We start from the raw sequence: 17,276 nt of genomic DNA on the forward strand, positions 1-17,276 counted from the left end.
GACGACCCAAGAAGTATTGGAGAGAGGTGATCAGGCAGGACATGGCACGACTTAGGATTACTGAGGACATGACCCTTGACAGGGAATTGTGGAGGTCGAGTATTAAGGTTGTAGGTTAGGAGGTAGTTGTGAATATTTCTTCGGCGCATCAGAGTGAGACTTGCCAGTTAGGATTTAGTCTTAGGATGTTAGTGGTTTCCACTGATGTCGGTCTTTACCTACTGGTTATTGTTGTACTTTCCATCTATTTCGTATTTTTTATACTGTTGTTATTTTATTATGATTCTATTGATAGTACTAATATATTGTCTCTTGTCGTCTTCTTGAGCTGAGGGTCTCTTGGAAACAGCCTCTCTACCCCTTAGGGTAGAGGTAAAGTCTACGTACATACTACCTTCCCCAGACCCCACTAAAGGGATTATACTGGGTCGTTGTTGTTGTTGATGTTGTTGTTGTTGTTGTTGTAATATTACGCAGTTTCAATTTTCCCGTTATAATTTAAATTTGGCGGTTTGCATAAATGACCATTTTATAAAACAACCATTTTGAGTTGCAACCTTACATGAAGAGTTGTAACTCTTCAGTATAACCCAACGTTTTTTGACTACAAATATATGAACTCTCCCTCAGATTTTCCTTAAGAAAAATCTGATTTATCCTTCTTCTTTCTGTATTATTTTAACAGAAAAGAAAGCAGTGTGATTTACTATTGTCCTTTGTGTTCATTGTCACTGGGGTTTGAAGTATCCCTACACCAGTGAGGGTAATCCGTTCTATCCTGGAAGGAAATAATCCTAAACCTTGGGTACTAGGAGGGGATTAAGTTCCTTAAGGAAACACTGTGAATTCAGTGGGCTCAGAATAGTTTTGTTCTTCTGCATTTCTGCTTTTATAACATTTTTTATTTTTGAATATATTTTCGAATACAGATTACTAACAAGCTTAAGAAACTTAATCAGTTTTTCTGTATTCATCTTATATTCTGTTTGTGGGAGACTAAATCCTAGTGATTTCTCCTCTCAGTTTGGAGACTAAAATCTTCGGATTTTCTATTCGTTGGTTGACATTACGAGATTAAAATCTTTGTGATTTTCTACTCGTTTTGTATTCGGGTTAGAAATAAAATCTTCACCATGGTATTTAATCTGTTTTTGATAAAGTTATTCGGTTTGAAAATTTTAAATACTTCACCGTTAATTAATTTTGTTTCTATTTTATTGTTAACATAAATGACATGTGGTTGGCTCTATGAGCAATGTTGTTACTTCTGTGCCACCACCGACTCCGATGGAAAAGCCCGAAAATTTTTTCGGGATTGATTTCAAACATTGGCAACAGAAGATGTTCTTCTATTTGACTAATTTGAGTCTACAGAAATTCATCAAGGAGGACGTTCCGGTTCTGCCGGAATCAACACCTGATATTGAATATTTATTGTGACTGAGGTATGGAAGCAGTCGGATTTCTTGTGCAAGAATTACATTCTTAGCGGACAGTAAGATGATCTTTACAACGTCTAAAGTAATGTAGAAACTTCTAATGAACTATGGGATGCGTTGGAAAAGAAGTATAAGACCGAGGATGCCGATTTGAAGAAGTTTATTGCAGCCAAGTTTTTGAACTATAAGATAGTAGACATCTAGCCTGTCATTACCCAAGTTCAAGAGCTGCAAGTTATAATTCATGATCTCCTTATTGAAGGTATAATCTGAATTAATGCTTTTGTTGATAGTATTAATTTTGTTACTAATTACGAATTCATTGAAGGTTTGATCATCAATGAGGCATTTCAAGTTACATAAATGATTGAGAAGTTGCCTCCTTTATGGAGGGACTTTAGGAACTACTTGGAACACAAGCGCAAGGATATTAAACTCGAAGATCTCATCACTCGATTGAGAATCGAAGAGGACAATAGAGCTGCAGAAAAGAAGACACGTGGGAACTCAATAATTATGAGAGCAAATATTGTTGAAACTACTCTAACTAATTCGAAGAAGCGGAAGAAGTCTTCTGGATGAAACAACCATCCCAGGAAGACGAAATTCAAGGGAAACTGCCACAACTATGGACAGGTTTGACACAAAGCTGCAGAATGTCGTGCCCCAAAGAAAGAGAAGAAAAAGGCTCAAACAAACATGGTTGAAACAAATGATGATATTGATGACTTGTGCGCTATGTTGTTTGAATGCAACTTAGTGGGAAATCCTAAGGAGCAGTAGATTGATTTTGGTGCCCACCGCCATGTTTGTGCTGTTAAAGAAGCATTTGCTTCATTTGCTCCCGTTGGACCCGACAAGACCATTTTTATAGGAAATTCTGCAACGGCCAAAATTGAAGGTTATGGAAAGATATTCCTAAAGATGAACTCTAGCAAGGTGGTGACTCTGAACAACATTTGTCATGTTCCTGAAATAGGAAGAACTTAGTTTTTATTTCACTTCTCGTCAAGAACGAGTTTAAGCGTATATTTGTTTTAGACAAAGTTGTAATAAGTAAGAACGAGATGCACTTAGTGTTGATACCCAATTTTCCCTCATATTTTCCATATATATATATATATATATATATATATATATATATATACATACACACACACACACACTTTCAAATTAAACATACTATGAAATACATACACACACTGTCAAAATACATACTATGAAATATCAAGTGAACTACTGCTTATACATCAAATTAAACATAAAGAAACAAGGGAAATTCAGAAATCCATTCCAACAACTCTTTACTTCCTTTCCTTTAAATTTGAGAGCTTTAGAATGTGTACCTGGATAACGGAAATACAAGAAGATGAAAGAGTAGTTAGCAACAGTAATAACACAACAATGCAGTGACAGAACAACCCAGTGAAAACAGTAGCCAATAACCAATAACAAACTCAAGAAGAACCAATTGAAACCCCAGAAATACCAAACAACAACACCAATGAAACAACAACAGTACTAGTTCTGATATTCAGCAGTAAAAGAAAAGACTCACTTTTCAGTTTCTTAGCTCTCCAAACACTGAACCTTTTAGGATTAAAAACCAGCCTCTTTTTTTACTCTCAGATTACTGAACTTTTAAATGTTAAAAATCCAGCCTAGACTCTCTAAAAAAAAAGACTGAAAGAGAACTGATTTTTTCCTCTCCAAAAAAACCCAGCCCCTTTTCTGTCTTGAAATGACCCTATTTATAACCCAAAAACAGGTATGGGCAACATATTTTAATTAACCCTTTTTAAGCTTTTCATACCATTATGTTTTGTTCCCCACACTTGCTTGCCTTGTTCTCCACTAGCAAATGTCTTGTTCCCCACTAACAAATGTCTTGTCCCCCACTATGTATTAAACAATGCCTTATTTTAATATTATTAGTGCTTAGTGGACAAAGCACTCAAATTAATCATTTTTAAAATTTTAAATCCCAAAATACCCCTGAAACTATTGAAATTACCATTCTACCCTATCAGCTATATCCAATCCTCCTAATCAATTAACCAAACTATAGCAGCTATAACCAATCTTAAGTGAGAAATCCTAACAATTGACTCATTAAACACATGAAACTAACTCCCAATCAACGACATTAAGATTCATCAAACTCAAATCACAATTTAAGCTTGAAACTCAATTCAGACCAAATATCATCAAAATAAAGATTCAGTGATTAAACTAACACACTTCTAGATTAAACCTAAACAAGAACAAATGAATACTGTCAACATACTGAATGAAAACAAACTGACCTCATATGCAAGAAATGATGAACAACGACAAGAAAAGAAACAACATAACATAACTAAGAAAAGATAAAAACTAGAACGAGGCAAGATAATTAAAACAAGCAAGAAGAGCGACAGATTCATGAACTTGTACTGCTGCTCACTACGTTCGATCATGGAAACACGCAGCTCATTGATATCAGTTTAACCAAAAGACAAGATGAAAAATAAAAAGGAAGTGGACCTTCATTGTTGCCAAAAAATGGATTTCCCAAGTGATTGAATACAGAAAACTCTTTGAGCAGAGCTGTACAACAAAGGCAAATAACGAACAAAAGCTTCAAGCTAATGTTCCAAGAAACTAGAGTAAATCTGGAACCAAGACCCCGTCGGAAACTCAAACTTGCGGACTGAAAATGAGTCATTTTTTAACGGAGGGTTTTGAAGGTTTTGAGCCAGAGTTTCATGGCTGCTCGAGCATGATGACTGACGGAGTGTTTGGTCATTTTGTGAAGGCTGCTGGTCGATGACTGTGGAGCTGGAGGGGCGGACTGTTGGTGACTGGTTGACGAGTGACGACATTGGGTCTGTTGGTGGCGTTGGACGTCGATGGAGAAGGCTGGCCAGTGGTCAGCAGTACAGCGATGGGAGCTTGGAGATGGCAGTGGGCGTTGGTAGTAAAGCTGGCGTGAAGGGAGGTGGTCGTTTGGACGAAGCTGGTGTGAAGGGAGGTGGTCGTTTGGACGAAGCTGGTGTGAAGGCTAGAGCTCGCGACTGGCGGACTGGCTGGAGCTCGGAGATGGCAGTGGGGTGGTCGTTGGTTCGAAGAAGAAGAAGGAGGGCAGCCATGGAGGTCGAGGGAGCTTGAGGGGTCGTTTGGAGAAGAAGATGAGAAGAGGGCAGCCATGGGGGTTGTTTGGAGCTGGAGGGGTCGTTTGGAGAAGAAGATGAGAAGAAGGGGCAGGTGGTTTAGGGTTTTTTGTTAGGGGTTTAGAAATGAAAATGAAAATGGGGAAAAGGGGGGGGGGGGTTGGTTGTTTGGGCTATGGGGCAGAACGGGTCGGGGATGGGGTATGGGCTGGGTATCCGGGTTTCAATTTCAAAGGGGAAGAAAAATTGTTTGGGATGATGGACTTTAAATTGATTTGGCCCAAATATGACTTAACACTCTTTTATTTTGCCTTTCTTTTCTTAAATTAATAAAACTAAAAATTACAAAAATCCTAAATTAACTTATAGGACTAGATCAATTTATAAAAGTACTAACTAACTTTTAATAACAATTAACACACAAAATCAAATAAAATCACATAACTTGGACATGAAATGCTAAAAATGCAAAAAATACATTATTTTGTGATTTTCTTTCTCTTAAAAACAAAACATGGTTCAATTAATTCCTAAGTGCACAATTAAATCTTAAATGTGCATGTAACATATATTTTTTTATTTTTTCTTAATTAAAGCAGAAATAAACATGCACAGACAAAAATAATTATCCAAAATGTCACGCAAAATTCTCAAAATTGTACCCGAAGGCAATTTGTTTTATTTTTCGATTTCTTTGGGAGTAGTTTTCGTGAAGCAAAAATCACGTGCTCACAGATGCCCCTCTTTGTCCGAAAACACAGAGAGTTTTCGTGCAAAGATAAAGTGAGCGGATACGAGCGATTTTTGCCTGTTGGAATACTCCGTGTGAAGCATTTTTTGAAAAGATTTAACCGAACCTTCGCTTCACAGGTTTCCTACATATCCCTGGCTAAAACGGAATCAGGTTAATGTAGTTCGAGAAGTTTTGGTATCTGGGACTACCATGAGACTACAATGTTGTTGTTACTGCTATTGCATGCTGTTACTACTGCTTTCCGACCTCCTTATTACACCATTGCTAGAAAGAAAATAAAAAGCTAGACTTAAACTAGGAATTACAAAATCTTATCTACCTCCGACTTGCTCTTGTAGTCTTCTTTCTGATTTCTGAAATGGGATTCATGCCGGGGATATTTTTGTTGTCACCCTCCGCATTACTGACCTCTGATTTGATCTTGAAATGGATTCCTCTGTTCTGCAGGCGGGCTCCTGACTTTAACAACTTAAAAAGTAACGCCTCCGTTCTACGGGTGGGCTCCTAAATGCAACAACTTTAAAATTTAACAACCTCCGTTCTACAGGCGGGCTCCTGATTCCTTTATCTTAAAATATAACAACCTCCATTCTACAGGCTGGCTCCTGACTTCAGCTACTTCTTAAAAATATAATACCTCCATTCTCCAGGCGGGCTCTTGATTTCGTCTGCAACTTGCAATGATAACAACCTCCATTTTACAGGCGGGCTCCTGACTTCAACAGCTTCTTAAAAATATAATACCTCTATTTTTCAGGCGGACTCCTGACTTCGACAGCTTCTTAAAGATATAACTCCTCTATTTTCAGGCGGACTCCTGACCTCAACAGCTTCTTAAAGATATAACTCCTCTATTTTTCAGGCGGGCTCCTGACTTCAACAGCTTCTTAAAAATATAACTCCTCTATTTTTCAGGCGGGCTCCTGACTTCAACAGCTTCTTAAAGACATAACACCTCCATAACAACCTCCGTTCTACAGGCGAGCTCCTGACTCCTTTATCTTAAAATATAACAACCTCCGTTCTACAGACGGGCTCCTGACTTCAGCTACTTCTAATATAACAACCTCCGTTCTACAGGCGGGCTCCTGACTTCTTTGACTTAAAATTATAACAACCTCCGTTCTACAAGCGGGCTCCTGACTTCTTTGACTTAAAATTATAACAACCTCTGTTCTACAGGCGGGCTCCTGACTTCTTTGACTTAAAATTATAACAACCTCCGTTTTACAGGCGGGCTCTTGACTTCGACAGCAACTTGAAATTTAACGACCTCCATTCTATAGGCGGGCTCCTGACTTCTTCAACTTAAAGTATAACAACCTCCGTTATACAGGCGGGCTCCTGACTTCTTTGACTTAAAATTATAACAACCTCCATTTTACAAGCGGGCTCCTGACTTCTTTGACTTAAAATTATAACAACTTCTTTGACTTAAAATTATAACAACCTCCGTTCTACAGGCGGGCTCCTGACTTCTTTGACTTAAAATTATAACAACCTCCATTTTACAGGAGGGCTCCTGACTTCTTCAAATTAAAGTATAACAACCTCCATTCTACAGGCAGGCTTCTAACTTCTTCAACTTAAAATATAACAACCTCCGTTCTACAAGCGGGCTCCTGACTTCGACTTGAAATTGTAACAACCTCCGTTTTACAGGCGGGCTCCTGACTTCAGCTACTTCTTAAAAATATAATACCTCCATTCTCCAGGCGGGCTCCTGATTTCAACAGTAACTCAAAATGTAATACCTCCATTTTTCAGGCGGGCTCCTGACTTCGACTATTTCTTAAAGACAAAACACCTCCATTCTCCAGGCGGGCTCCTGACTTCAACAACTTCTTAAAAAAATATAATACCTCCATTCTCCAGGCGGGCTCCTGACTTCAATAAACAATTTAGAGATAATACCTCCATTTTCCAGGCGGGCTCCTGACTTCGACAATTTCTTAAAAACATAACACCTCCATTCTCCAGGCGGGCTCTTGACTTCAACCTTCTCAAGAAATATAACACCTCAATTTTTCAGGCGGGCTCCTGACTTCAATAAACAATTTAGAGATAATACCTCCATTTTTCAGGCGGGCTCCTGACTTCGACAATTTCTTAAAAATGCATTTTATTGCTGTTGCTCCTTCCTGCCTTCTGAACCATTTTCCTTCTAACTTGAAATTATCTTTTTTAGAACTGCTTCCCTCTAAACTGGTGTTTCATTCCTCTGAAAAATGCTGGGGATAACACTGGTGTTTTATTCAAAAATATGTTATTTTCCTTCTTTAAAGACTACTTCATTTAAAACTGGATCTTTCCTTCCACTGGAACTACTTCCCTCAAACTGGTGTTTTCACTTCTGTCGGGGATAACACTGCTGGGGAATTATCTTCCTTCTTTAAGACTAGTTACTTTCCTCCTTTTAACAATGGTGGGGATGACACTGATTCAGAGACCACTACCCTTAAAACTCGGGTTATCTTGCTTCTTCCAAGATTGCTTTCTTTAAAACTTGTATTGCCTTCTCCCGTAAGCTGTTGGGGATTCCACTTCCTTCAAAACTTGTATTATCTTCCATCTTCCCCAAGTGGCTATCTGATTTCAAGAAAATTTTCGCAATGAGAGAAAATTTTCTGCCCCAGTTTGATAATCTTCTTTGTGGCCATGTCTTCCTGCTGTCAATAACATTTCCTTTCCCTGCTTCAAATCAAAGAAAAATTTATTAGTTTAAAACGTGGTGAGTGGTCGTGCCACTCCTACTGGGGATGGTTTTTCCCTTCTTCCTTTCCCTTCTTTGCGCTTTATTACAAAACTTGCTGGGGATGATTGTCGGGGATGGTTTTTCTTTTCTCTTCCTTCCCCACTCTGTGTTGTCCGACCATCGCGGAACTTTGTCGATAATCTGTCGGAGTTTTTCCTGCATCTCGCAAATCTGCTGGGGATCCTCTTGGAATTTGATCCATAACTTTTCAAATGTTGTTTTTTCTATTTTCTCCAACTTCCCCTGGAAATTCGGTCCTCTTGGAATCTAGACCCATTCATCATTTGGTCTTGCGACAAACTTCTTTTCGCTTTGTCGCCTTATCTTTGGCCCATCCTATCCACATTGTGTTTTTGCACCATCTTGGCAACTGGTAATAAGCTCTGAAAAATCCTTTTAAAAAACAAACTGCTGGGGAGATAAAGTCTTTAGACCAAGAAATGAAAAAGTGATGATTTCAAAAGATAGAAAAAGAAGAAATCTTTCCGAACAAATGCTGGGGAAAAGGAAAGAAAAGAACTTATCTTAATGATATAACCGATCCCAACGATCATGTCATGCATTCCTGATTAATCAACCCAGTCTACTTGTATCAATCAATCTTTCGGACGACCTCAACTTGCTGGGGATAAATAGGCACTCAACTCTTTGCCAAATGCGGATCCTTTCCGCCAATCTTGTCTTGTCGCCTCATAGTGCCCCTCGAGGGGTTTTCACTAATAAGACTCTCTCATTTCTCTCAACTCCCGTCGCCTTATGGTGCCTGTGAAGGTTTTCACCGATAAGACTCTCTCGTTTTATTTCTCTGAACTTACGTCGCCTTATGGTGCCTGTGGAGGTTTTCACCGATAAGACTCTCTCATTTTATTTTATTTTTTCCAGCTGGGGATCGAAGTGTTACCGATATAACTCTCTCTGCTGGGGATTCTTTCGGCTACCAATTCATTTCCAGCTTATGATCCTCTTCTCTGCTAGGTATCAGAGTGTTATTCCCGACTTCCGTTTGCATGACTTGGTACTTCTCGGATACTGATTGGGAGGTCTTTTTTGGACATCAATATGGGTTTTTTTGTATGGCTAAAAGAAAAAGGGTAAAAGGTTCAAAATAATTTTGATGGGTAAAACAGTACAACTCTTGGAATCAAACTTCCTTTACAACTTCTGCCCCAGTTTCTTGCTTGGGGATTTTTATTATTATTTTTTCTTTTTACACTTGACCGAGCCATAAGGCGCCTACGTATCCTTTTTGAGGAGTCAGGTCAAACGTAGTTCCCAATTCCTTTGTTTTTCTTGTGACCTTTCTTCTGTCTTTATTATCATTATTTTCTCTTCTCTTTTCTTTTATTTTCATTACTGATTCCAAAAGAGGGGTATGAAAGAATAAATAAGGCTCAAAGGGGGAAGCAAAGGTTAAAGTGTTTGGATAGAAGTAAGAATTGCCTCTATCATTTCATTCTCCGATAAATGCCAAGTACAAACAAACAACAATTACAATCAAAAGAAATCATACATAGTATCTCTTAACTGCGTCCGAATTGATAGCCATGTCGACGCATTTCCCTTCGATATCTGTTAAACATAAAGCGCCATTGGACAACACTCTAGTTACAATGAATGGCCCTTGCCAATTCGGGGCGAACTTGCCTTTTGCTTCGGCCTGATGTGGGAGGATGCGTTTCAGCACTTGCTAACCCACTTCAAACTTCCGGGGACGCACCTTTTTGTTGTATGCTCTTGCCATCCTCTTCTGATACAACTGGCCATGTCATACTGCTGCCAATCTCTTTTCATCAATCAGGATCAACTGCTCCAATCGGGCTTTGACCCACTCGTCATCATCAACCTCAGCTTCAGCGACAATCCGAAGGGATGGAATTTCAACTTCCGCCGGTATTACTGCTTTAGTTCCATATACCAACAAATAAGGGGTTACCCCTACTGAAGTACGAACAGTAGTGCGATATCCCAACAATGCAAATGGTAGCTTCTCATGCCATTGTCTGGACCCTTCTACCATCTTCCTCAGTATCTTCTTTATGTTCTTGTTGGCCGCCTCGACCTCTCCATTCGCCTTGGGACGATATGGAGTGGAATTGCGGTGTGTAATCTTAAACTGTTGACATACCTCTTTCATCAAATTGCTGTTAAGATTAGCACCATTATCCGTGATGATCACTTTTGGGATCCCAAATCTAAAGATGATATGGGAATGAACAAAATCTACCACTGCCCTCTTGGTTACTGACTTGAAAGTTTTAGCTTCAACCCACTTAGTGAAATAATCGATGGTCACCAGAATGAACCTATGTCCGTTGGATGCTGCTGGCTCAATTGGTCCAATGATATCCATGCCCCAGGCAACAAATGGCCATGGTGCTGACATTGTATGTAATTCTGTCGGCAGAGAATGAATCAGATCTCCGTGTATCTGACACTGATGGCTTTTCCGCACGAAACTATACAATCATGCTCCATAGTGAGCCAATAGTACCCTGCTCGAAGAATCTTCTTCGCCAATACATATCAGCTCATATGTGGCCCACAAACTCCAGCATGTACCTCTGTCATAACTGTCGTGGCTTGACTAGCATCTATACATCTCAGCAATCCCAAATCTGGTGTTCTTTTGTACAACACTCCTCCACTGAGGAAAAATCCATTTGCCAATCGCCGAATGACTCTCTTTTGATCTCCGGTGGACTGCTCCAGGTATATCCCCATCTTGAGGTATTCCTTGACATCATAAAACCATGCCTCGCCATCCATTTCTTCCTATATCACGTTGCAATAAGCATGCTGATCACGAACCTGGATATGAAATGGGTCAACATGAATTTTGTCTGGGTAGTGCAACATCGATGCTAAAGTGGCCAAAGCATCGACGACCTCATTATGAACTCTTGGGATGTGTCTGAACTCCACTGATCGAAATCGTTTACTCAGATCGTGCAAACATTGTCGATATGGTATGGGCTTCAAATCCCTTGTTTCCCATTCACCCTGAATCTGATGCACCAGGAGGTCCGAGCCTCCCAAGACCAAGACATCCTGGACATCCATGTTTGCAGCTAGCCGTAGACCCAAAATGCATGCCTCATACTCAGCCATGTTGTTGGTACAATAGAAACGCAGCTGAGCAGTAACAGGATAATGATGTCCTATTTCAGAAATAAGTACCGCTCCTATTCCAACTCCCTTCGCATTTGCGGCTCCATCGAAAAAAAGCTTCCATCCTGGTTCCTTGGTTATTTCCAACTCATCTATATGCATCACTTCTTCATCAGGAAAATACGTTCTCAAGGGCTCGTATTCTTTATCAACAGGATTCTCAGCCAAGTGATCAGCCAATGCTTGGGCCTTCATGGTCGTCCTCGTCACATAGACGATGTCGAATTCTGTGAGTAAGATCTGCCATTTCGCCAATCTCCCTGTGGGCATAGGCTTCTGGAAAATATACTTCAGTGGATCCAAGCGTGAAATGAGATAAGTAGTGTATGATGACAGATAATGCTTCAATTTATGGGCCACCCAAGTTAAGGCGCAACATGTCTTCTCGAGTTGAGTGTACTTAACCTCATAGCCTATAAATTTCTTGCTGAGATAATAGATGGCTTGCTCCTTCCTTCCCGTAATGTCGTGCTGCCCCAGTACGCAGCCAAACGAATTCTCCAGGACCGTTAGATAAAGAATTAACGGTCTTCCCGGCTCAGGTGGAACCAACACAGGTGGATTTGACAAATATCCTTTGATTTGGTCAAATGCTTCCTGACATTCTGCCGTCCATTCTACCGCAGCATCTTTCTTCAGTAGCCGAAAAATGGGTTCACAAGTTGCTGTGAGTTAAGCAATAAACCTGCTAATATAATTCAACCTTCCCAACAGACTCATTACTTCTGTCTTGTTCTTCGGTGGTGGCAAATCTTGGATGGATTTGATCTTTGACAGGTCCAACTCAATGCCCCGCCGGTTGACGATGAATCCCAACAGCTTTCTAGATGGAACACCAAATGCACATTTGGCCGGGTTGAGCTTAATATCGTACCTTCGAAGTCTTTGGAAAAACTTCCTTAGGTCTGCTACGTGGTCCTCCTGATGCTTGGATTTTATGATTATATCGTCCACGTATACCTCAATCTCTTTGTGTATCATGTCATGAAACACAGTAGTCATTTCTCTCATGTACGTTGCCCCAGCATTCTTCAAACCAAATGGCATTACCCGGTAGCAATAAGTCCCCCACGACGTAATGAAGCCGTCTTTTTCGCATCTTCTTCATCCATCAGAATCTGATGATACCCAACATAGCAATCCACAAAAGACCCGATCTCACGTCCGGCACAATTATCGATCAAGATATGGATATTGGGTAATGGAAAATTATCCTTTGGGCTTGCCCTGTTCAGATTGCGGTAATCGACACACACCCTGATCTTCCCATCTTTCTTCGGCACTAGCACCACATTAGCCAACCAATCAGGATATCGAGTGACCCGAATAACCTTTGCTTGCAGCTGCTTGGTTACTTCCTTTTTAATCTTCACACTCGTGTCTGTTTTAAACTTCCTCAATTTCTGCTTGACGGGAGGGCATGCCGGGTTAATGGGCAATTTGTGAACCACTAAATCCGTGCTTAACCCCAGCATGTCATCATACGACCATGAAAAAACGTCTTTGAACTCAATAAGTGTTTTGATTATTTCTTCCCTGATATTCGATGCAATGTGGATGCTTATTTTAGTTTCCCTGATATCATCTGCATCCCCTAAATTGATGGCTTCTGTGTTATTTAAGTTGGGTTTGGATTTCTCCTCAAACTGGTTTAACTCTTTGTTTATCTCTTCAAAGGCTTCATCCTCGCCGTGTTCCGATTCATCATCATAATCGACCTCTTGTACAATTAGTCCGGAATCAGATTGATTTCTTAGACTGGGTTGACGATCCGTTGTGCATGCCATGTCATTAGAACCAATATAAAGAGAACTGTTCATAAAGAGAAAAGAAGAAAACAAAGTTAAAACAAAATAAGAAGAACAAAAGCTTTCACTTTATTAAAATACGGGATAACAGAGTTTCACACTTTGCCGAATACAAAACAAAACTAGATTACAACCCTGGAATAATCCAAAAAGACAAGGAAGAAAAATCAGAGCCCACTACCAAGACTCCCTCCGGGTAGGAAGGGGAGTAGCCATCCAATTGTTGATATTTACCCTAGGCCCCACAAACTGTACATCTAACTTACTGGACCCTTCTCCAGCTTCTACCATGTTGACATCGGCGAACAGCCTTTCAAAGCCCTCATTCAGATCTCCATCTGGCCCAATTAGTGGTCCGAGAACTTTCGAGACCGACAACTTTCTGATACCTGCTCTGACAAATGATCTGGATAGGCGTGAAACTGGCTTGGGAAGAACCCAAACTCTTTTCTTCAACTTGCGGGCCTGTCTCACATCCGTCGCTGTAGTCTTGAACCCCAACCCAAAGGAATCCAGATTTTGGGGCAAAGAAACCGGCTGAACAATACCCTAAAGATCAGCCCCTAAACCTTTGCCTGGCACAAACCCGTTCTTCAACATCTCCGAGGCTACCATGACAGTTGCAGCTGCTATTTTGGGAAGTGGGATGCTTTCACCTTCGGGAACTTTGTCCACTGAAATCGTATCTAAAATCTGGTAAACCCACGGCCCCTTGTCATCGTCAGTCTCTCCGAAGGGTACGATGGCATCACTTACGACGCTTGTATTGTCTTCCCCATGTACTACAATCTCTTGCCTATCCCACTCGAATTTGACCATCTGATGTAATGTAGAAGGAACTGCTTTGGCGGCGTGGATCCAGGGTCGCCCCAACAGAAGATTATATGACACTACCACGTCTAACACTTGAAACTTCATGGTGAACTCGACTGGACCAATTGTTAATTCAAGTATGATGTCACCCACTGTCTGTACCACCACCATCAAACCCTCGAACATAGATGTTGTTCTTGTGAATCCTGTCACCATTGACCTTCAGTTTGTTCAATGTGGCCAAAGGACATATATTGGCACTAGACCCATTATCAATCAGTACGCGAGTGACTACCGAGTCTTCACACTTCACAGTCAAATAAAGGGCTCTATTATGTTCTGTACCCTCCACGGGCAACTCATCGTCTGAAAAAGTGACCCTGTTGACCTCGAAAATCTTGTCTGCTATTTTCTCCAGATGGTTCACAGAGATCTTATCCGGAACATGGGCTTCATTCAGAATTTTCATCAATACTCGGCGGTGCTCGTCTGAATGGATCAACAATGATAACAATGAGATCTGTGCCAGGGTCTTCCTCAACTGCTCCACAATGGAGTAATCTTGCGCCTTCATTTTCTTTAAAAATTCTTCCGCCTCTTCCTCGGTAGCTGGATTCTTTATCGCTACTGGATTGGCCCTTCTTAACTCTACATGAGCAAAATACCTTACCGAACGAGTTAACCCCTGTGCCTCACATATTTCTTCCATAACTTCCTTCCCCTTATGCATTACCATTACTTGATTGTAGCTCCACGACACAGCTTTCTCGCTGATTATTGGCAACTGCATTACTGGCTAACAACTAGTCTTGTGCATGCCCCCTTCACGGCTACTGGTTTGCTTGATATCCCTTGCACCGTTACTTTGATCGGCTCTGGATTCTTGGCAACATCAGATGAACTCTTCCCCATTACCACCACTGGCTTGCCTTCTACCCTTTCCGACTGTACTACCGCCTTTCCACTGATCGACTTTTCTTTCGAACTGGCACGGATCATCATTTCCGTTTGTGAGGGCTTCTTGAGCTTCCCTCCTTCGTGCACTATTTCGATCACGTGGGCTTCATGGTGTGCCGACAACGGGTTCTGATTGATGTTAGGTGCCTCTGGCTCCTGGACCTCGATCCTATTTGTGTCAATAAGATCTTATACGACAGTCTTCAACTTCCAACACTTCTCAGTATCATGCCCGGGAACCCCTGAACAATATTCGCAACTTACCGAGTGGTCCAGATTCTTGGGAAGGGGATTTGGCAATTTGGGCTCCACAGGACTCAATAGGCCTAACTGCCTCAATTTGTGGAACAGAGTAGTATAGGTTTCTCCCAGCGGAGTGAATGTTCTCGGCCTCTGCATCCTTTCGTTCCTGAAAGTCTGATTCCCACGGAAACTTGGTCCTGAAGGATTCCTGTAGGCCCTTGGTGGTGGATATGTGTTTTGTGGAGGTGGATATATATTCTGGGGAGCCAGCGCACGCCATTGCGGGCGAGCCGGAGGCTGGGTGTAAGTTTGGGCGTGATGGACAGAGAAGTGTGGCTCTTGTGGTAGGTAGTAGGGTTGTGGAGGGCCGTATGGAATGTGTGGGTAATTTGAGTGATGGGTTCTAGGTTGGTAGTGAGGGGGGGGGACCTCTGGATCTGGACCAAGTACCTGCCTCGACTGTTGCGACATTTTCCCTTTTCTTCTTTCCGAGCGCACCTTCTGTGCCACTCTGGATGACCTGAGTGGTTGCTTTAATCACCGAATAGCTCAATATTTTGTTGGACTTAAGTCCCTCTTCAATCATCCCGCCCATTTTTACTACTTCGTTGAAAGATTTGCCAACTGACGTCACCAAGTGACCAAAGTAAGTTGGCTCTAGAGTCTGTAGAAAGTAGTCCACCATTTCCCCCTCTCTCATCGGAGGATCAACTCTTGCTGCCTGTTCTCTCCACCGGAACCCTAATTCTCTAAAGCTCTCTCCCGGTTTCTTCTTAAGTTTCAGCAATGTGAGACGGTCAGGGACGATCTCAAGGTTATACTGGAAGTGACCTGCGAATGCTTGTGCTAGATCGTCCCAGGTGTACCACCTGCTCGGATCCTGTCTCGTGTACCATTCCAGTGCAGACCCACTTAGACTTTGACCAAAGTAAGCTATTAACAACTCATCTTTACCACCTGCTCCTCTCATCTTGCTGCAAAAACCACGCAGATGTGCCATTGGATCACCGTGCCCCTCGTATAGATCAAACTTTGGCATCATGAACCCTGCCGGCAATTGAATGTCGGGGAATGGGAACAGATCTTTGTAGGCCACACTGACTTGGTTGCCTAACCCATGGATATTCCTGAAGGACTGCTCCAAGCTTTTAAACTTTCGAAGCACTTCGTCTTGCTCTGGGCTCTTAGCCGGCTTTTCAGTCTGTACCGGTATCTCGAAGTGAGTATTATAAGTATGAGGCTCGGGTGCTTTGAAGGTTGGTTCAGGGGGTTAATATTGGTTATCGTGAGCCTGAAACAATGGCTCGCTGGATGATCTTTGCAGCGTGGCTGGTGGGGGTGCCACGAAAACAGGAGCATTTGGTGGTGGAGGGTTCTGATTGGGTTGTGAAGCTTGGGGATCATAGGCATTTCTTCCCTGATAGTATTGGTGACTGGGGAAGCTTGTAGAAGGGCCGGGGGGAGGGTATTCTGGCGTGTGTCCTGGTGGGAGAGTGGGAATAACGGGAGGGTTAGGCACCTTTTGTACCCTAGCTAAGGCCAGCTGCATTTCTTTCATCTCCTGTCTCATCTTATCCATTTCCTCTTTCAGCATTTGATTCTCCGTCCTTTTATCCTCGACACTTTGGTCTGAACTAGTCATGCTTTTTAGTATGGGCCCTTTGGATCTTGTTTGGTAATAGTAATATGCTAGAATGTTTTAACAAACTAACTGGTTCGAAATCTCTGGAAGTACAGCAAACTTGTTAGTGTTAGAGTTTAACACATATTGCAATTTCACGTTGGGGGATGCAATGTTCCTAGGCAGTTTAACCATTTCTAACATGTCTTTGCTTCGACCGCATGCGTCATTCCGACTTACTTTGTTTGTGCCTCGTTTAAGTGTTTCTGATACTTTCTTTATCTCTCTTTTTATTTCTTTCTTTTCCTTTCTTTTATTCACTTTGCCTTTCTCTTTTTCTTTTAGTGGTGGTCGAATCTTATGCGGATTGCCTACGTATCATGTCCCTGCATGAATCAGACCGGGCATAGTTCTGCCACGAGTGCGGAACATAAAGACACCATTTTTGGATTTTTCAATCTTCGCTAGCAAAATGTTTTATTACAAGGCAAAACATTTTTGAAAGGAAACTGACAGGCTTGATACAGACTACAGACTCTATGCAAAAGGGAAATACAAACTCCAAC

The sequence above is a fragment of the Nicotiana sylvestris genome, chromosome 8 (genome assembly GCF_000393655.2).
Source record: "Nicotiana sylvestris chromosome 8, ASM39365v2, whole genome shotgun sequence".
NCBI classification, from domain to species: domain Eukaryota; kingdom Viridiplantae; phylum Streptophyta; class Magnoliopsida; order Solanales; family Solanaceae; genus Nicotiana; species Nicotiana sylvestris.